Raw genomic sequence first — 21,012 nt, forward strand, 5'->3', positions numbered from 1 at the left:
ACCTCCCGCCGGTGGCAAAGAGGGACCTGGCAACCCTATTCACCAATGCCGGAGAGTGGAATGGGACTGAGGCGGAACAGCCCTGAAGTGGTGGGTTGGAATGTACCACTTCAGACTACAGGTGGGAGGTTTCCAACCTTTGGCTGTTCCCTCACATTAAAAAAAAAATCCCACGTAAATAGAACAGCAGACCAAAAGGTTCTCACCTCCTCTCTTGCCTTGCCAGTTTCCGGTTTGCAGGGAATTTTAAGACAAAGGAGAGGGCTCCAAAATGGGCTCCTTCATCTGCAGTCTGAGGTGGTCTCTGGGAGCTCATTGCCACTTCGTGCTCTCGCATGTATGAACCCAGCCTGATTATCCGATCCAGGCTAGGGATGTGACATGCCTGTGGCTGCTGGGTGCAGCAGCCAGAAGGCATTTCTCGCTCTGTTGACCAGGCGAGGGCAGGAAGCCAAACTCTTTGTGTTTGTAACAGGCTTATTCCCCACAGCTCCAACTGCCGGCCCACCACAGGGACTTATGTTGCATGCAGCTATTCCATTCAGATCCTGAGCTATGGACTGGAGAGACCAAATTCCCACTGAAAGGGCAAGGGGAAATCTACTCTTTATCTACCCTGACTGACGATGCTGGGCTGATGAAGGAGGAGGAATAGGAGGAGGAGGAGGAGAAAGAGAAGGAGAAGGAGGAGGAGGAGGAGGAGGAGGGAGAAGGAGAAAGAGGAGGAGGAGGAGGAGGAGGAGGAGGAGGAGGAGGAGGAGGAGGAGGAGGAGGAGAAGGAGACGACGACAACTTGGTTTTTATTTGCCAACTTTCTCTACCACTTAAGGGAGACTCAAACCGGCTTACAATCATCTTCCCTTCCCCTCCCCACAACAGACACCCTGTGAGGTAGATGTGGCTGAGAGAGCTCTAAGAGAGCTGTGACTAGCGCAAGGTCACCCAGCTCATGGCTTCGTGTATAGGAATGGGGAGACCAACCTGGTTCACCAGATTCGCCTCTGTTGCTCATGTGGAGGAGTGGGGAATCAAACCCGATTCTCCAGGTCAGAGTCCACCACTCCAAACCATCGCTTTTATCCACGACACCATGCTGGATATTAAGGGTAACTCCCGTGTTTGACAGCGGAATCCTACACCCCTCTAAGTTCACTGAAGTCCATGGGGCTAGAAGAGTGTGACTCTGTTTAAAATGGCACTGTAAATCCTTTAGGGCAAGGGTGTGGAACTCAATTGTTAAAAGGGCTGGATATGACATAAATGTCACTTGGTCGGGCCGGGCCATACCTTGCCAGCCCAGATTAAGAGTGGGGAGTGGCTGCCTCGGCTGGCTCGGGGACCAGATAAGAGCTCTCAAGGGGCTGGAGTAGGATTGCCAACCTCCAGGTAGTGGCTGGAGATCTCCTGCTATTACAACTGATCTCCAGCCGATAGATATCAGTTCCCTGGAGAAAATGGCCGCTTTGGCAATTGGACTCTATAGCATTGAAGTCCCTCCCCTCCCCAAACCCTACTTTCCTCGGGCTCCACCCCAAAAGCCTCCCACCAGTGGCAAAGAGGGACCTGGCAACCCTAGGCCGGATCCGGCCCTCAGGCCTTCTGTTTGACACCCCTCCTTTAGGGTAATGTCCCCTGCGCTCTGGCTTAGTGGTACCACGTGTGCTTTGCATACATTTTGCATTTACATAGAACTTTGGGGGTACTCTAAGAGCCCCGTGGCACAGAGTGGTCAGCTGCAGTACTGCAGTCAAAAGCTCTGCTCACGACCTGAATTCGATCCTGACGGAAGTCGGTTTCAGGTCGCCGGCTCAAGGTTGACTCAGCCCTCCATCCTTCCGAGATCGGTAAAATGAGTACCCACCTTGCTGGGGGTAAAGGGTAGACGACTGGGGAAGACACTGGCAAACCACCCCATAAACAGAGTCTGCCTAGAAAACGTCAGGATGTGACGTCACCCCATGGGTCAGTAATGACCCGGTGCTTGCACAGGGGACTACCTTTACCTTTTGGGGGGTATTATCATGTTGTAATAGTTTCTTTTTTTAAGGCCAATATATATTGTCACAACACCCCACCCCCTGTGGCTGAATGAGAGTAACTAAGATGATTTACAGAGCATTGAAGTCCCTCTGCAAACCGTACCCTCCTTAGGCTCCGCCCCAAAACCTCCCACCCATGGCAAAGAGGGACCTGGCTGGTATGAATGGTTTTATTTGCATTTAGCTATAGGCCATTACAAACATATCAAGGATACCAAAAATACATATTAAAATATTAGATTAATAACATACTGGATTAATAATAAATATACATAATAAAACTTTGCTAAATCAATGCATACAAAACAAAATAATAGCTAAAAATTGTGGTTGTGTCCCAATCGGCCAATGGGACCTAGCGACCATTAAAATCAACTTGGAGGATCTACTCCCTTAGCAGCCATATTGGCCCTTATTTTCTTTGCTGCCAGAGCATACAGGGCAGTCCTATAAGAGACAAACCCATTTGTATCTTTTAACAAAAATACTAGTTTCTCGGCTCTAGGACAGGTGTTTAGGCCAGAAACCAACCTGGCAAGAAATGTAGCCCTGGGTTCCACATACAGAGGGCATTAAAATAAGTAGTGGTATAAATCCTCTAGAGCAGATGTTCCACAGATGCAAAAACGTTGGTCTTTTGGAATTCGGCAATAATGCCCGGACAATACAGCCGTTGGCATTGTTTGAAATGGCAGGGACATAAAGGCTGCTCTAAGCTTGGGGTCAAAGAGGGACCTGGCAACCCTAATCCAGAATATCTACCACCCACAAGTTTCCATTTTCCAGCCTCTGAAAAAAGCAAACACAGGTACATATGGATCACCCCTCTAACTGCCACTGGACCCAGCTTCTATATTTTACAGTGGGACTAATTGGACAGGCAGCCCACTCCTGTGCGCATTTGCCAAAGGCATGCCGGCAAGACCATACCTCTCTACTTCACACCAATTAATTTGGAATGACATCCATCCATGGTTTCATACGATTAAAACCATCACTTGAACTATATATGTACACTGAAGGAATATGGGGGTGGGGAGGAGAACTTGTATTGTTTTCCCATCCTTAATACATTTGCATCAGGATTAAGGGGAGGTCACTCATTTGTGATTTTAAATATGCATAAATCCTACTCACCCAAAGCCAGTGGAATAAACCAGGGACCGCATGTCTCACTTGTGCTTTCAATGGGCTTAGACTGGAGTAACTCTCCTTAGGAATGCACTGTTAGTGATTTCAGATCACACATAGCATTCAAACAAGGAATGTCCTAATGTATAGCTCATTCCTCAGCCATTATTGATCTCACACAGCATCCAGAACACATGAACACATGAAGCTGCCTTCTACTGAATCAGATCCTTGGTCCATCGAAGTCAGTATTGTCTACTCTGACTGGCAGCAGCTCTCCAGGATCTCAGGCAGGGGTCTCTCACATCACCTACTTGCCTAGTCCCTTTAACTGGCGATGCCGGGGACTGAACCTGGGACCTTCTGCATGCGAAGCAGATACTCTACCACTGAGCCACAGCCCCTTCCCAAGGACAAGGGCCCTGCGCTGTCTTGTAACCAGTCACTTTAAAGGCGAAGGTAATAGAAATCCACCTCCCATACATTCCAACATTTCACAGATGATGTATGTAATCCCCCTATACATTTTCTAAGGATCCTTCGGAAGCCTCAAACCCCCCCCCCATACACACACGCTACTCATTGTTGAAGATTCTTCTCTGCTTGGTGCACACTATATATTCATTTATTCTGCAATAGCCCTGTCATCCAATGATTTAAAGGCCAGGAAGGCGATGGCTCTACTTAATTGTCCAACAATATGTTATCAACCTTTCGAGATATACCTGAGCAATTGCAGCGTGGGAAAACAGGCAGGCAGGGCAGAAAGCTCTCTTTATAGGCACATAAAGCACTCTTCATCCCTCTCGGTGTACGTGTGTGAAAGATGGCCCTTTCAAACACACTTTTGCCCATTTCTGTGGAAATCAGGAAGGGGTTTTTAAATGCGCATGGATCAGGTCTCTGAACTGACAAACGACTATGCAGAAAAGAGGGATTTGCAATCCTAACCTTCACATCCTTTAGAATGCATGTGACATTTTTGCTTTAGAGTTCATGCGCACACATTGACCGACGCAGGCACTTTAGGGACCAGATGCATCCACCCATCCACTAAGGGATTTAATTTTCTGGAGGAAAGCACTGAACTCTGGAGAATCACAACACAAGCAACTCGTGCTGACAAAATTTGTACAAGGCATTTACAAAAAGCAACCTTAGGGCATTTTCCAGGCATTGTAGGTACAAGAAAATAGCCATGGTACCTGGTAAACAAGGACAGTGAATGTATTCTAAAAGGAAGGGCAAAAGAAATAGGCTTCACATGAACACATGAAGCTGCCTTCTACTGAATCAGACCCTTGGTCCATCAAAGTAGGTATAGTCTACTCAGACCGGCAGCAGCTCTCCAGGGACTCAGGCAGGGATCTTTCACATCACCAACCTGCCTAGTCCCTTTAACTGGAGATTCTGGGGATTGAACCTGGGACCTTCTGCATGCCAAGCAGATGCTCTGCCACTGAGCCACAGCCCCTTCCAACTTATTGTACTATGAATATAAAGTGTGAGAGGCTTTGAACAACAAAACTGATAGTGGTTAGCAACAGCACAATCCTAAATTGAATTAACACTGTTCTATGTCCATTGAAGTCAATGGGCCTAGAAGGGTATAACTTTGCTTAGGATTGTACTGAAAATCTTGAAATAAAGAAGAATAAAACAACTTTAGAATCATAGAATCATAGAGTTGGAAGGGACCCCAGGGTCATCCAGTCCAACCCCCTGCACAATGCACAAAATTCACAGCTACCTCCCCCACACACCCCCAGTGACCCCTACTCCATGCCCAGAAGATGGCCAAGATGCTTTCCCTCTCATCATCTGCTTAAGGCAGGGGTGGGGAACCTTTTTTCCGTCAAGGGCCATTTGGATATTTATAACATCATTCGCAGGCCATACAAAATTATGCACTTAAAAATTAGTCAACCAAGCCCCAAGCAGGCAGCTGCCCCAGATGACCCCCCCCCCACACACACACACAGGCAAGCAGGCAGGCACAGGATGGTCTGTGCACCAGCGGGGCATAGCCGTCCAGCCACATGCCGGAGTTGCGCCTGCTCCGCATGGTCGGGGCCAGATTCTACAGCCAGCTCCTGCTACCTCCGCCGGAAGGTGAAATGAGGACACACTGGCTAAGAACCCCCCCCCCCGCACATTCTGGCCCTGCCCCCTTTAAACCCTTCATTGTCACCACTTCAGCCCCCAGCCCTCTTGTAGTACAGAGGGAATACGTTTCTCCACGACCTGGGTGGGAAAGGGTTAACACAGTTTCTTGGGCGGTCCTAGCAGCTCCATAGCTAACGATTCTTCTGCAAGGGGGGGAGAAGGTTCCTTTTCTTGACAAAACAAACTCACATCCAACTTGAATAGAGGCTATTCCTGCCCCTGCCAGAACCCACAAAGGGCCAGACCAAATGATTTTGCGGGCCTTAAATGGCCCCCGGGCCTGACGTTCCCCACCCCTGGCTTAAGGTCATAGAACTAGTATTACTGACAGATGGCCATCCAACCTCTTCTTAAAAACCTCCAGGGAAGGAGAGCTTACCATCTCCCGAGGAAGCCTGTTCCACTGAGGAACCGCTCTAACTTTATTTTAATGGAGACAGGCTTGAAACACATTGTTATTTGTTATGCACACTTTTGCCACTGTACTCCTTTTAAGAAAGTATGGTCTCTTTGAGTTGGTCTAAGAAGCTGGGCAATTTACATGCCTTTCTTTAAAATGTTAAATGGGGGGAAATGGCAATTTAAGGAACAATGTACTGCATCACCTGTTTTTAAAGTTCGCAGTGTTTTAGATAATGTCTTTGAAACACTTTTTTGCCACTTCCCACCCATTTCTCCACATTCATACCTTAACCTCCAGTTCCACACAGTTTACTTTTTATAGAATGATGGAGATCCATTCAGGTTTGTTTTGGTCCTGAGCACATCTCATCCAACCTCTGCCTCGACATGTTGATTTGACAACATATATCAGACCCTGCCTGCTATCCTAAGAACACTTTCCTGGAAATAAACCACACTGGGACCTACTTCCAAGTACTGCTCCCTATCTGTCTTTTGCTTTATGGGTCATTTACTTATTTATTTAGAAAATGTATGTGCCACTTCTCCAGAGACCTGCTCTAAACAGCTTACAATCAGGATAATAAAATAAAGCTATTAACAAATAAAACCACTTAAAGCATGGCAAACCCATTAAAACACTCATGAACACATGAAGCTGCCTTATAGTGAATCAGAACCTAGGTCCATCCAAGTCAGTATTGTCTGATCAGACCGGAAGCGGCTCTCCAGGGTCTCAGGCAGAGGTCTTTCCCATCACCTACTTGCCTAGTCCCTTTAAGTGGAGATGCCGGGGATTGAACCTGGGACCTTCTGCACGCCAAGCAGAGGGTCTACCACTGAGTCATGGACCACACACCCATATTTTAAGAGCATGAACACCTGAACACATGAAGCTGCCTTATACTGAATCAGACCCTAGGTCCATTGAAGTCAGTATTGTCTGCTCAGACCGGCAGCAGCTCACCAGGGTCTCAGGCAGAGGTCTTTCCCATCACCTTCTTGCCTAGTCCCTTTAAGTGGAGATGCTGGGGATTGAACCTGGGACCTTCTGCATGTCAAGGAGATGGTCTACCACTGAGCCACGGCCCATCCAGCCCAGTCTGGTTGACTCAGCAGCAACTGTCAGGCAGAAAGAGGTCCATCCTGTTTGAGATCCTTCAACTAGAGATACCAGGGATTGAACCTGAGAGACCTTTGGTGAGAGAAACATGCACTCTTCCTCTGGGCACAACCCCTCCCATTCTGGCCTCTGCGCTTCTCAGTTCTGCTCAGATCCAATTGTTAAAGCTGCTCTCTACAGACTAGACAATTCCTTTCCTTCCAGATGGGGCCTAAGAGGTGGGGCTTTGAGAGGCGGGGCGGGGGGAAAGAGAACCATTGGAGGATAAGAAATTGCAAGTCTAGGCAATGCCAAGTGGAGCTTCTGAAGCAGTGAGTTTAAGGCACCAAGTTCCTCCCACAAGCCTCTTTTGTACCTAAAAACGTCTCGCTGGAGCAATCAGCCTGCGCAATTATCTCCTTCTACAAGTGGGGCAGGCCTTGGTGGCGGAGTGCCGCTCTCGTCTGGGAGAAAAGCTCCCCAATTCAGTCCCCACCATCTCCTGTGAAAGGAAAGGGGGGAGGTTAGCGACGCTGCTTCTCCCATTACTCTATTGTGCTCCGCTACGAACACACAATGTGTGTGTCAGGTGAGAATGGCGCACAAGTGTTTGGATTCTCCACTCGTCTCAGTGAACTGTGCAGAAGCAGGAGCACTGAGGTTAAGACTGTGGATGGCTATTAGAACGATAATGGACTCAGCGTTTGAAGGAAGGTCCCTCTAAGTATTAAACACAGGAACACATGAAGCTGCCTTACACTGAATCAGTCCCTCGGTCCATCCAAGTCAGTATTGTCTACTCAGACCGGCAGCAGCTCTCCAGGGTCTCAGGCAGAGGCCTTTCACATCACCTACTCGCCTAGTCCCTTTAACTGGAGATGCTGGGGATTGAACCTGGGACCGTCTGCATGCCAAGCAGATGCTCTACCACTGAGCCACAGGAGAAGCCCGTCATCTCAGCCCCGCACAAGAGTTTCCAGAGGCATCTGACCAGCGGCTCTTGAAAAAGAATTTTAGAGTCAATGGATCTGATCCAGCAAACCAATTCTTGCATTCCTAATCCTCTCCCGGCTGGCACTTCCATGTATTTTAGTGAGAAATCTGGCCATTTAAACACATGTGCTCCAATCCCCACACTGACCTAGGCAGACAGTGTTTTCGCTCAGTCTCTCCTAAATCCCACCCAATGGGGAAGAAGCCCCAGTCACGTACACCACCCTGAATGAGAAATGAATGGTTCTGAGGAGAATCTGTGCTTGGGTGTCAGCAAGGAGAAGGTCAGAGGGGGGTATCACAAGGGACAATGGGTTGTATCCAGCCAAATTTTTCACTCAATGTCACTCAGGGCTATCCATGGCTACTAGTCAAAATAAATACTAGTCATGATGCATACCTATTCTCTCCAGTATCAGAGGAGCATGCCTATTATATTAGGTGCTATGGAACACAGGCAGGATAATGCTGCTGCAGATGTCTTGTTTGGGGGCTTCCTAGAGGCACCTGGTTGGCCACTGTGTGAATAGACTGCTGGACTTGATGGGCCTTGGTCTGATCCAGCCTGGCTTTTCTTATGTTCTTATGTTATGTACCTCACAAGGTGTCTGTTGTGGGGAGAGGAAAGGAAGGGGATTGTAAGCCAGTTTGATTCTCCTTTAAAAAAAAAGGCAGAGAAAATCAGCATATAAAAACCAACTCTTCTTCTTCTTCTAAATATTGGATGCTCAAAGCTAAGCGTTTCAAATATTATTTCTAACCTTATGTGGCAGACACAAGCGCAACCACAGACAATCTGGGGGGGATCTCATCCCAAAGCGAGTTAATTAAGCAGCAAATTAATTATCCAGCCAATCAGTTCTGTTGAGAGCTACATAACCAGGGGAAGATTGGCTGGTGGGCATGATCAATAATGAGCAAAGCTATGGTTGGAGAGGAGGGCCAAGACACCGCATTCAATGGCCAGAAAGAGACGACGCTCGGGGTAAAGCGATGCTGCCGTTTTGATGATGTGACAGCTGCCTGGATGAGGAACCCTCCAGGAAGGCCTGTGGATGTTGTTTTCAGTTTCACGATGGCAGGAAAAAGTAGAATAGAAATTAAATAAATAGAATGTTCTGCCGGAAGGCTGAGGGACGGAAGCCAGCCTGAGCCCAAGGAAGTTCTTTTAGGTCCTCGACAGACTTTGAAAAGCAGAAAGGTTTTAATTATGTCAACATTTATATGCTGCTTTTCTCCCTACGAAGACCCCACAGCAGCATAAATTAAAAACAAACAAAAACACAAATACAGTTACATAGCCAGCAAAAGAAAAGAGAATTTAGTTCACTCCAGGGATGGTCTATCCAAGCCAAGCCACAACCGATAAGCTAAGGGCCAAGATCTCTTTGGCCTGTGTCACAAAGCCCGTGTTTCTGATCATGCCCAGGCTTTTTGATACTTGAAGCAGGAAGGGAGCCAAATGCTCATCTCTGATCTTCTACAGCTGGCAGTGGGTTTGAAAATTCCTGGGGATTTGGGGTGGACCCTGTGGAGGGTGGAGCTTGAGGAGGGACCTCATCAGGGTATAATACCCATAAGAATTCACCCTCCAAAGCAGCTATTTCCTCCAGGGGAACTCATCTCTGCAGTCTGGAAATCAGCTGTGATTCCAGGAGCCCTCCAGTCCTCACCTGGAAGTCGGCAACCCTAGGCTAGTCAGTCGTAGGGTTGCCAGGTCCCTCTTTGCCATCGGCGGGAGATTTTGGGGTGGAGCCTGAGGAAGGCAGAGTTTGGGGAGGGGAGGGACATCAATGCCATAGAATCCAATGGCCAAAGCGGCCATTTTCTCCAGGGGAATTGATCTCTGTCGGCTGGAGATCCGTTGAAATAGCAGGAGATCTCCAGCTAGTACCTGGAGGTTGGCAACCCTAGTCAGTCAGCCCAATTGTCTCACCCGGCCATGGAGGGTGGTGGGGTACAACTCTCTCCTTGCAACAGTTGCCTGTTGGGAAGGGCACTGCTTTGACCCCCTGACAAGACATTTAACTTTCTGTGCACAGGGCTTTTGTTTTAAATATGGGGATAAGAGTTCAGTCATAGGATCCTCCAACTGCAGTGTGAAATAGTTTAGTCCAGGTGTTGTTGTTGTTTTTTTGGGGGGGGGGTAATCACAGGAGCTCAGTTTGTCTAAACTGCCTCTTGGCTGCATTTACCGCAGGAGTCCCTTTCCTTTTGCTCCAGCTGGGCATTCGTTTCCCAAGCCTCACACATGAACAGAGGAAGCTGCCTTCTACTGAATCAGAGCCTTAGTCCATCAAAGTCAATGTTGTCTACTCAGACCGGCAGTGGCTCTCCAGAGTCTCAGGCGAGAGGTCTTTCACATCACCCACTTGCCTAGTCCCTTTAACTGGAGATGCCAGGGATTGAACCTGGGAACTCCTGCATGCCAAGAAGATGCTCTACCATTGAGCCACAGCCCCTCCATTTCCTGCCTCCAAGCTATCGTCAGCGTTTGCCTATTGTGGACTGTTTTCCGGGATACAGAAATTCCTGTTGGCCATCCTGCCTGTGATCACTGGCTAACCCCACACCAGCAGACAACTGAATGGACTTATCTAAGCCAACCAAAGAATCCCGCCATGGCCCAACGCCTGAGTATATGTCCCACTGACGGCAAGGCTGAAGACCTTTGCCAGGAACGGGGAGGGATGGTTTCTACATCATTTCTGCCTACCGGCCCCTCGAAAATATCCTTCCAATTTTGGACAGGATCAGATCGAGATTTGAAACATCGTTATCCTATCCGCAAAAGAAAATCCATCCGCTTTAATACCTGAGCAGACTTTTAAAAAACCTCCCTCTGGGGAACGTTATCAGCATGGCAATTCCTTCCGAAGACATCCCCTGTAAATGTGGGTGTTGGCCTTCCAACTGTGATTATCCATAATTACCGTTATCTCCGTTTTAATTTCCAGATAATATTAAACCCAGGAATTGCTGGCATCTTCACGGCAGGTGGGCTGCAGCAGCCCTGCGGCTTCATGTAGCCCCGAGGCAGCTCTCTGCAAACTCCTGTGAGATTCTCCGCTTTCGTTTTTAAGGCGGCTACATTTCGAGGTCCTTGTTGTTGCGGAGATAAGCTTGAAAATGTATTGGCAATCCACGCCAAAGGCTTTGGAAGTCCGACGGCAAAAGAGAAGAAAGGCAAATTCCATTTTATTTCCCCTGAACTTGCGATCTCGGATGGATATCTAATTTCCTTTGCCTTTTTTGGATCCAGAACAAGAATATTTCAAATTAAGTGGAACCAGTCGAGCACCTGAGGCTTGGCATCAAGTTTAATACCCAGCTCGTCCATACAAAAGGGGGAACAGATGCCCAGGGCAAATTGGCCTGAACTTCCACACTCTGAAGCTAGCTGGACGTTTTCCTGGTTCTAGGCGAGGGGGAAACATTGCTGGATTGCTATCCGTGATGATGCTTCTCAGCCCTGCTAGGAAGCTTGGCATCTGGAAAGTGCTTCCTTTTCCACTTCCATTGTGCGATAAAACTTGCTACCATGGCCAAAGTGCAACAATAAGCCCAAACGAAATGGACCGGGGGCTCAGTGGTACAGCATCTGCTTTGCGTGCAGAAGGTCCCGAGTTCAATCCTTGGCATCTCCAGTTGAAAGGATCAAATAGGAGGTGATGGGAAAATAGTCTCTTTTATGCAAGGGAGTTTTACCTGGGGTTCGAGGCTCTCTTGACCCACACTTTTCTGTTCCGAATCCAAAAAAAATGCTATGCATGTTGTTGCTTGCCCTGGAGAAAGTCCTCGGGTTTTCAGAGTACTGCAGAATCACCAGCAGAAATCCAGAAGCGTCTGTGTCCCCGCCCCTTGAAAATGCTGCTTTGTAATTGCCTGTAGTGCTTACTGTAAGAAAAAACATACCCCCCACAAGCTCCCCTCCCCCACGCTTTGGCTTATGCATGGAAATGGGGATTGTTTGACCCAGGCTGATCCCAGGGGAGATCGAAGCATCGTGTTACAACCGGATCGGGAAGCCTCGGACATTGCGCCGGCTGGGCGCGAGGTCATCGCTAAGGGATGAAAAACCCCAACGAAAAACTGAGTCGGACCAGCGGAGAAAGTAACTCAAAGTGCCCATGCATCAAAGACCTAGATAACACTGACCTTGATAGACCAATGGTCTGACTCAGTAGAAGGCAGATTTGGTGACTTTTAAGGGAAGGGTTGTGGGCTCAGTGGAAGAGCACCTGCTTGGTATCTAGAAGGTCCCAGGTTCAATCCCCAGTATTTCCAGTTGAAAGGATCAGGTAAGAAGTGATGTGAAAGTCTGACGACATCAGAGAGCTGCTGCCTGTCAGAGATGACAAGAATGACCCTGACAGACCAATGATTTGACGTGGTATAAGGCTACTGTATGTGGAGGAAGAAGAGTTGCTTTTTATGTGCTGATTTTCTCTGCCTTTCTTTAAGGAGAATCAAACCAGCTTACAATTGCCTCAACAGGCATCTTGTGAGGTAGGTGGGACTGAGAGAGTTCAGAGAGGGAAAAGTAAGGGTAGGGAGAAGTGGAAAGAGGAAGCCATAGATAGCGTTGGAGGAGGAGGAGAGGGCTTCCCACTCCAGACATGGTCGAGCTGGTCGAGCCCCAATGGCATCAAGCTGCAAAAAGACGCAAAATAAAGAATTTAAGCGCCATTTGCTGAAATGCGCCGATTACCTGCCAGTCCCTTTGGTTGGCTGGTGAAAAGTTCCCGACGCACGGAGCAGCTCCAGCCCTGATTTATGCCACCATCCAAATCCCAGCACATGCCAGCTGCGCCACGTTCTCCCACTGAATGCCATCTGTACCGCAGGCTCATTAGAGATCATCAGAGGGCGGTATCCTCAGCGTACCAACGGCATTAAATGTGCAGCCCCAGAGGTTTTATAGGAAGTCATAGGGACTAAGTATTTCCCCCCGCCCCGTTCTGGAGAGAATGTCACAGTGGCACATTGTCTCTCTCTCTCTCTTCCTGTTCCTCTCCAGACATAAGGGAGCCATGATCTACAGACACAAGATCCTATCATCTGTTGTGCTTGTAAAGAAGAGCAAATTCTGGCCAGAGACAAGACATCACGAGGCAAACATGGGGTTCCTACACCGGTGTTTGCTTTAGTAATGCTCACGTTGAACCTGGATGAGGGGAACAGCCAAGGTAGAAGGTGGGAAGGGGATAGGAATGGGGAGAAGCTGTAAGGAGAAATCAGGGAGAAGCGGCTATGGGGAACAGTGAGGGGACAGTGGGAAGCAGATGTGGGGGAGGAAGGTGTGAAGAAAAAGGGGGAAAGCAGTCAGGGGTTAAGAGTCGTGAAGAGAAAAGGAGGAAGCAGTCCTAGGCCATTTGTGCATGGCGGTTTCCTCGCGGTCACCCCACTGACTACTTCAGGGCTTTGCCTTGATTATGCATGCCTTTCCTGACCGTCAGAGGTCGCCTCACGCTCCCCGCGCGTTTCCGCGCATTTTGGGCGGGTTTTCTGGATGCTGGCTAAACACGGATCCCGAAGACATGGGCAAAATGCGCAGAAATGCGTGGGGAGAGCGAGGCGACCTCTGATGGTCAGAAAATGCCTGCATTATCAAGGCAAAGCCCAAAAGTAGTCGGTGGGGTGACGGCGAGGAAAAACCCGTGCATAAATGGCCCTAGTGGAGGAGTTGTGGAGAAAGGGGGGAAACAGCAATGGGGAGTTGTGAAGGAAAAGCAGGTAGAAGCAGTCATGGGGAAGGAGTTTTGGCAGGAAAAGGTGGAAAGCGGTCCCGAGGGAGGTGTTGTGGTGGGGGGAAGAAGAAGAAGAAGAGGAAGAGGAAGAGGAAGAGGAAGAGGAAGAGGAAGAGGAAGAGGAAGAGGAAGAGGAAGAGGAAGAGGAAGAGGAAGAGTTGGTTTTTATATGCCGACTTTCTCTACCACTTAAGGGAGACTCAAACCAGCTTACAATTACCTTCCCTTCCCCTCCCCACAACAGACACCCTGTGAGGTGGGTGGGGCTGAGAGAATGTGACTAGCCCAAGGTCACCCAGCTGGCTCCATGTGTAGGAGTGGAGAAACAAATCCAGTTCACCAGATTAGCCTCCACCGCGCCAACTGGACTTCAGTGTGCAGGTGGGTGTGGAGGTGGAATCACAGGGTGCAGTGTTAGCACAACCTCACACCTTCAGGCACCACACTAATGCCACAAGGTGCCATCTCACCCCTGCACTGGCAGCAGCATGCCCAGCGGCTCTGCCAAGCCGTGAAAGCATGAGAGAGGCAGAGATGCACATTGAAATTCTCATCTCGCCCCTCCCTGCCACTACTTGACCCATGATGAGAGGGAAACCAGAACGGGTATTTTGATATGTGTATTCATTCCCCAATGAATGTTCAAAGGGAAAACATTAAGATGCTTTATAAAATGATGTATTACAGCCAAAAGGGAAAATGGAAGTCTTTACGATTGCAACCAGCTTGGAAAATTTTGATTTAGACGCCGTCTGCTGAACTTGTTGGCAGAAGACCGAAGGTCTGCTTGTCAAATCATAGTTCTGAGAAACCTAGCCCATCTGATTTAGCAAAGTTTATTTTAATTCATTTGCAAAGGAGCTGAAGTCTTAAAAAGGTAAAGGGTCCCCCTGTGCAAGCACCGGGTCATTCCTGACCCATGGGGTGACATCACATCCTGACGTTAACTAGGCAGACTTTGTTTATGGGGTGGTTTGCCAGTGCCTTCCCCAGTCGTCTTCCCTTTACCCCCAGCAAGCTGGGTACTCGTTTGACCGACCTCGGAAGGATGGAAGGCTGAGTCAACCTTGAGCCGGCTACCTGAAACCAACTTCCGTCGGGATCGAACTCAGGTCGTGAGCAGAGCTTGGACTGCGGTGCTGCAGCTTACCCCTCTGTGCCACGGGGCTCATAGCTGAAGTCTTGCACGGGACTTATTTTGCCAGGCTGAAGGAAAGTACAATTACCTTGCCGAAGAACTAGCATACAAAGCGCGTTGCTTTGATCTAGAATGTGCATTCCCTCAACAGCCTCCCTTAAGTGCCCCCCCAAATGTTTTTAAAGAAAGCTGACTAAAAGCAGGACTGAATAGAACGAAGGAAAATATTTCTAAAAGACTGTAATAGCCGCTGTCATGAAAGACTGTACGGCGACAGAGCAGGAAAAGTCATGTGGCGTGGAAATGGATGGCAAGGACGAGGTTATATGGGTGGGAAATTAATGGCATGGATATGGATGAGGTTCGATGGCATGGAAATGGAGGACAGGCTTAGGGGCAGGACTGCAGACAACTCATCTGGATGCCATTCTATCATGAGCCAGTGTGGTGTACTGGTTAGTATGTGGATATGTTCATGGAGGAAAGGGGTATTCATGGCTACTAGTTAAAATGGATACTAGTCATGATGCATACCGATTCTCTCCAGGATCAGAGGAGCATGCCTGTTATCTTAGGTGCGGTGGAACACAGGTAGGATGGTGCTGCTGCACTCGCCTTGTTTGGGGGCTTCCTAGAGGCACCTGGCTGGCCACTGTGTGAACAGACTGCTGGCCTTGATGGGCCTTGGTCTGATCCAGCAGGGCTTTTCTTATGTTCTTAGACTACAATCTGGGAAAGCCAGGTTCAAAACCTCACTCTGCTGCAGAAGATCACTGGGTGATAGGGTTGCCAACCTCCAGGTGGTGGAGGAATCAATACAAAGTTAGCCTGTTGTCATGTAGGTAATGAATAATAAACAACAGAAGGGCAAAACCACAAATAGTATGCCTAAGGTGAGCATTGTTATCAAACTAACAACAAATGTATCAACAATAAAGTGCAGGAATATATTCTTATATATTATTCATAATCTCCAGCTGGTGGCTGGAGATCTCCCGTTATTACAACTGACCTCCAGGCGATAGGGATCCGTTCCCCTGGGGAAGATGGCAGCTTTGGCCATTGGACGCTATGGCATTGAAGCCCCTCCCCTCTCCAAACCCTGCCCTCCTCAAACCCTGCCCTCCTCAGGCCCCACCCCCAAAATCTCCAGGTATTTCTCAACCTGGAGCTGGCAACTATACACACGAAGCCTTCTGGATGACCTTGGGTTAGTCACAGTTCTTTCTGAACTCGCTCAGCCCCACCTACCTCATAAGTAGGGTTGCCAACCTCCAGGTACTAGCTGGAGATCTCCTGCTATTGTAACTGTTCTCCAGGCAACAGAGATCAGTTTTCCTGGAGATATTGGCCACTTTGGCCATTGATCTCTATGGCACTGAAGCCCCTCCCCTCCCCAAACCCCGGCCTCCTCAGGCCCCACCCCCAAAATCTCCAGGTATTTCCCAACCCGGAGCTGGCAAGCCTACCGGGTGACCTTGTGCTAGTCAATCTGTCTCTCTCTCAGAGCAGCTAGCCTGGGGCATCTAAGTCTGAAGTCACCGGGTGAGAGCCAGAAACCCTTTTTGCACCTATAAATCCCCCCTCTTCGTACCAAGGCGGCTGTGTCTTCTCCCACCCACCTTCCTCCCATTATTCAAACGTCCCTGGAGACTCGCTGCCAGCCAGAGCAGAGCCATGGCTTGCCTCAGCACAAAGCAGCTGCAACATCTTCAGACCTGCACTGTCATCGATTCATTTCATGACCTTCAGGGGCTGGTTCCTACACATGCATGTACAGCACAGCCCTTGGTTACTCAAGGCTTGATGACTCACACCCGGAGTCTTGCTCGTTGGATCAGAAAGAGGAGGAAGGCGGACAACCAGGGAGGAAGAAGTGGGAGAAACGAAGAGACCAGCTCCTCTCTGGCTTCATAATGTAAAGTTATTGTGTAGATACACAGGTTGCTACTTGGTAACCCTGTCTATGGTCTTTTATGCATGGCTGTTTCACTCGCGGTTACCCCTCTGTGCCATTTCCGACCATCAGAGGAGCCCCATGGCACAGAGTGGTAAGCTGCAGTACTGCAGTCAAAAACTCCGCTCACGACCTGAGTTCGATCCCGACAGAAGTCGGTTTCAGGTCGCTGGCTCATGGTTGGCTCAGCCTTCCATCCTTCCGAGGTCGGTCAAATGAGTACCCAGCTTGCTGGGGGTAAGGGGAAGATGACTGGGGAAGGCACTGGCAAACCACCCCGTAAACAAAGTCTGCCTAGGAAACGTCGGGATGTGATGTCACCCCATGGGTCAGGGGACCTTTTTTCCCCCAACAGTCAGAGGTCGCCCCGCTCTCCCCCTGAGTTTTCCCGCGTTTTGCCCGCGTTTTCAAATTCGAGATAAAACAGGTCCCTCAAAACGGGGGCAAAATGTGGGGAAACGCAGGGGGAGAGCGAGGCGACCTCTGATGGCCGGAAACAGCATGCACAACCCAAACAAACACCCAAAGTTGTTGGAGGGGTGACGGCGAGTGAAAAAGCTGTGCATAAAAGACCTATGAGCTTGCCATGGAAAGTAACTGTTCATGAAGCTGAGTTTGCATACCCTCTCTTGCAGAGTACAACCCTGTATCTGTGTTGGCCGAGGCCACAACGTGCCCCCTTTTTGCATCTACCAGGACTGAAAACACAACACAGACTTCCTTGTCTAGGACGGTGACCCTCCATTCTGGAACCACAGTAACACTGCCAAGACCTAAACCATCAACAAAAATACACAAAATAGTATCAGTTATCATCTGGGTCATGATCTCACCTAACAAAACCATAATCCTTCTGGTTGGGTCATAACCTCAAAGTCTGCAGGAATGCAGGCGTTGGGACAGGCTGTGGGGAGCACAGGCAGTGGGCACCCCTGGACAAAGATCAGACACCATCAGATGAGAGAATGTGTTGTATCCTAACACAGAAATACAGTTAATCTTAAGAATATACGAACATAATAAAGGCCATGCTGGATCAGACCAAGGCCCATCAAGTCCAGCAGTCTGTTCACAGTGGCCAACCAGGTGCCTCTAGGAAGCCCACAAATAGGACGACTGCAGCAGCATTAACAGGGCTAGCCAAAGTATCACAAAACATATTTTTCACCTAACATATCAAACCCATTTGCTGCTCCACTTTAAAACTCTGTATACTGTGATCTAGATGGTTCTTCACCACGACCTGAAGCATCTCCCCACTTCCCATAAGAAAAGCCATGCTAGATCAGACCAGGGTTGGATTGCAGCCTACAGCCCTCACCTTAGGCATGTTGAGTTGGAACTCCATACCACTTGGCTGAATGAGATATATTTGTAAAAGGAGATGGTACACAGAATTTGCAGCCATGGGCTACAAAGCTATGCCAGCTGATTTAAGAACATAAGAAAAGCCAGGCTGGATCAGACCAAGGCCCATAAAGTCCTGCAATCTGTTAACATGGTTGCCAACCAGGTGCCTCTAGGAAGCCCCCAAACAAGACAACTGCAGCAGCACCATCCTGCCTGTGTTCCACAGTGCCTAATATATTTGGCATGCTCCTCTGATCCTGGAGGGAATAGGCATGCATCATGACTAGTATTCATTTTGACTAGTAGCCATGAATAGCCCTCTCCTCCATGAACATGTCCACTCCCCTCTTAAAGCCTTCCAAGTTGGCAGCCATCACCACATCCTGGGGCAGGGAGTTTCGCAATTGAACTATCTTGGTGCCTGCCTGCATGTCAAGGAAGATGCAAGTAAGATCAGGTCATAACATCAGGGCCTGAGCAATCTGCTTCCCATCTTTTTAAATTTTGCAACGCCCAGCCTGAGGAAGAGTTCTGTTGAGCTCAATAACTTGTGCAATGTTTTGTGTCAATTTGGCTGGTCCGAATTACCTAGATTTTGTTATTCTTAATGGGGAGAAGAAACAGGAACGGATACTAAAAAATAAACAGATTTCTGCAGGCCAGTGGCCTGTGAGTGACTCTAGTTCTGGGGTGCTTTCAAGTAGCGAGACCAGATGTGAAGGAGGATTGGGGCTTTTGCCTCTTTAGCTGTTGCAGAGAAGGGGGAATTTCCAGAGATGCAGCTTCTCTTACTCGTCAGGGTGCCCTAGCTATAGGGTTGCCAACCCCCAGGTGGTGTCTGGAGATCTCCCACACTATTACAACTGATCTCCAGGCGACAGGGATCAGTTCCCCTGGAGAAAATGGCAGCTTTGAAAGGTGGATTCTACTGCATTATATCCCATTGAGGTCCCTCCCCTTTCCAAACCCTGCCCTCCTCAGGCTCCACCTCCAAATCTCCAGGTATTTCCCAACCCAGAGCTGGCAGCCCTACCCAGCTAGAAGTGCCTTTTCTACACAACCCCTAAAGGGACAGAAGCCTTGCCCTTCTTTACATCCTATTTTCTAGGCCATTTGCCCCAAATCAGGTTATGCTGTACCTGCGTACAGATCTGTGTGTGCTGCGAAAATGTTAATTGCTAAACCAACAAAACTAGCATCACATTGTCAAAAATAAGCCAGCATACACCTCTTGACCCAGCAGTGCAGAGTACCAATTTTGGGCAAGCAAGGCCTCGCCTGAAAATATCTGGTCCCCATCGGAAGGTTAACAATGTGGGCGGGATGTGAGCTCCGGTCCCCCTTTCCCCAAAAGCCACCCCCAGAATGCATGCCTGCGGGTTTTTTTAAAGTGTAATCCACACACCCACAGTCTCACTGCAAAATCAGGGAATCTGCCATCTGCCTTACTTTGGCAAGCCGAGAGCCACAGCTGTATTTAAAAAAGAAAGAAAGAAAAGCAAGATTCTAGATTTTGCAGTTGATGGGGAGGAAAATACCAACCGTCATTGGCACAGCTTAATTAATTGCAAGGGTTTATTTCCTTTCGTCTTTCAGGGCATGTTTGGCCCGTGAAGGGCGCTCCAAAGGAACTTAGGCCGTGCTGGATTCTACAGAAGTTTAACATTCTTCCATAAACTCCCAAAGAGACATCTATCTCCTAATTGAGACAACTATCTCCGATCCTATCATCCCAGCATCTGTAGGGTGTCCCATATCTGGAAATGTCCTGCTGCTACTACAAATGATCTCCAGGCGACGGAAATCAGTTCCCCTGGAGAAAATGGCCACTTTGGCAATTGGACTCTATGGCATTGAAGTCCCTCCCCTCCCCAAACCCCGCCCTTCTCAGGCTCCGCCCCCAAAATCTCCAGGTATTTCCCAACTGGGAGGTGGCAACCCTAAGCATCTGGTATGGGTATGCTGCCTCTGAACATGGAGGCTCTCTGTGTCTGCCCTGGCTGATAGCCACCAATAGAGCTGCCCCCCATGAATTTGCCCTCTAATCCTTTAAGAAACCTAATGGCTATTGTGGTCGCAAGTCATGTAAGTAATAATGCATTCTGTTATTCATTTTAGGATATTTGTATTTAGGATATTTGTATGCAGCCTCTTCAGAGATCTTCTCAAGATAGCTAACAATGAAAATGAAACCATTTAAAAATATTTCTTAAAACAGTATTAAATTTTTTTCATCCTTATCCTGTTGATAATCCATTTCTTTATATGGCCTCAAATTCTAAAACAGAGGGAAACTTTTTTCCCTTTTTATTCATTTTTGCCATTTATACTTTTAAAAACTTGGATTATGCCCCTTTATGCCTCTTCTTTGTAATCTAAAAGGTCTCGCCCTCTTCAGAACTTTCTTGACGAGAAGGTTCTCCAACCCCTTGATCATTTTCCATCTAATTCCAGACTCTGTGGCAATTCCAATCTCATAAAAACTGGAAGTATATCAAAGTCTTAGATGCCAAATACAAAATAAACTATTGTCCACAGGCACAGAAGAGACTTCCTTTTTCCTGACAAGACTCCTCTACCTTTGATGGTAGCATAGCAGGCAAAAAACCAACAGGTTAAGCTGCAGTCCCTCTCCATGCCAGGAAACTCTCACTTTTTGAGTGCCAGCCTCTTGGGTAGCTGTCAAAGACACAGGCGCCCGACTGGGGGGGCGGGGGACTGGCAGCGCCAAATACAAGAACTGATGCCACAATGTAAATCCTAGTTAAATTGTGGAACTCCCTGCCCCAGGATGTGGTGATGGCACATGGACATGGACATGTTCATGGAGGAGAGGGCTATTCATGGCTAGTAAAAATGGATACTAGTCATGATGCATACCTATTCCCTCCAGCATCAGATGAGCATGCCTATTATATTAGGTGCTTTGGAACAGAGGCAGGATGGTGCTGCTACAGTTGTCCTGTTTGCGGGCTTCCTAGAGG

The 21,012-nt window shown here is 48.4% G+C and overlaps 1 protein-coding gene and 1 non-coding gene across 2 annotated transcripts in view; both read right to left on the reverse strand.

The window, feature by feature from the left end:
• The window catches only part of LRRC4B (leucine rich repeat containing 4B), a 136,135-nt gene that overhangs the window by 85,654 nt on the left and 29,469 nt on the right, over positions 1-21,012 (reverse strand). The gene's annotated exons all lie outside the window — the stretch shown is intronic.
• Positions 3,503-3,572, reverse strand: TRNAA-CGC (transfer RNA alanine (anticodon CGC)). The gene has a single exon. It is a non-coding gene; the product is annotated as a tRNA-Ala (tRNA).

Source organism: Euleptes europaea, chromosome 18, assembly GCF_029931775.1.
Source record: "Euleptes europaea isolate rEulEur1 chromosome 18, rEulEur1.hap1, whole genome shotgun sequence".
NCBI classification, from domain to species: Eukaryota; Metazoa; Chordata; class Lepidosauria; order Squamata; family Sphaerodactylidae; genus Euleptes; species Euleptes europaea.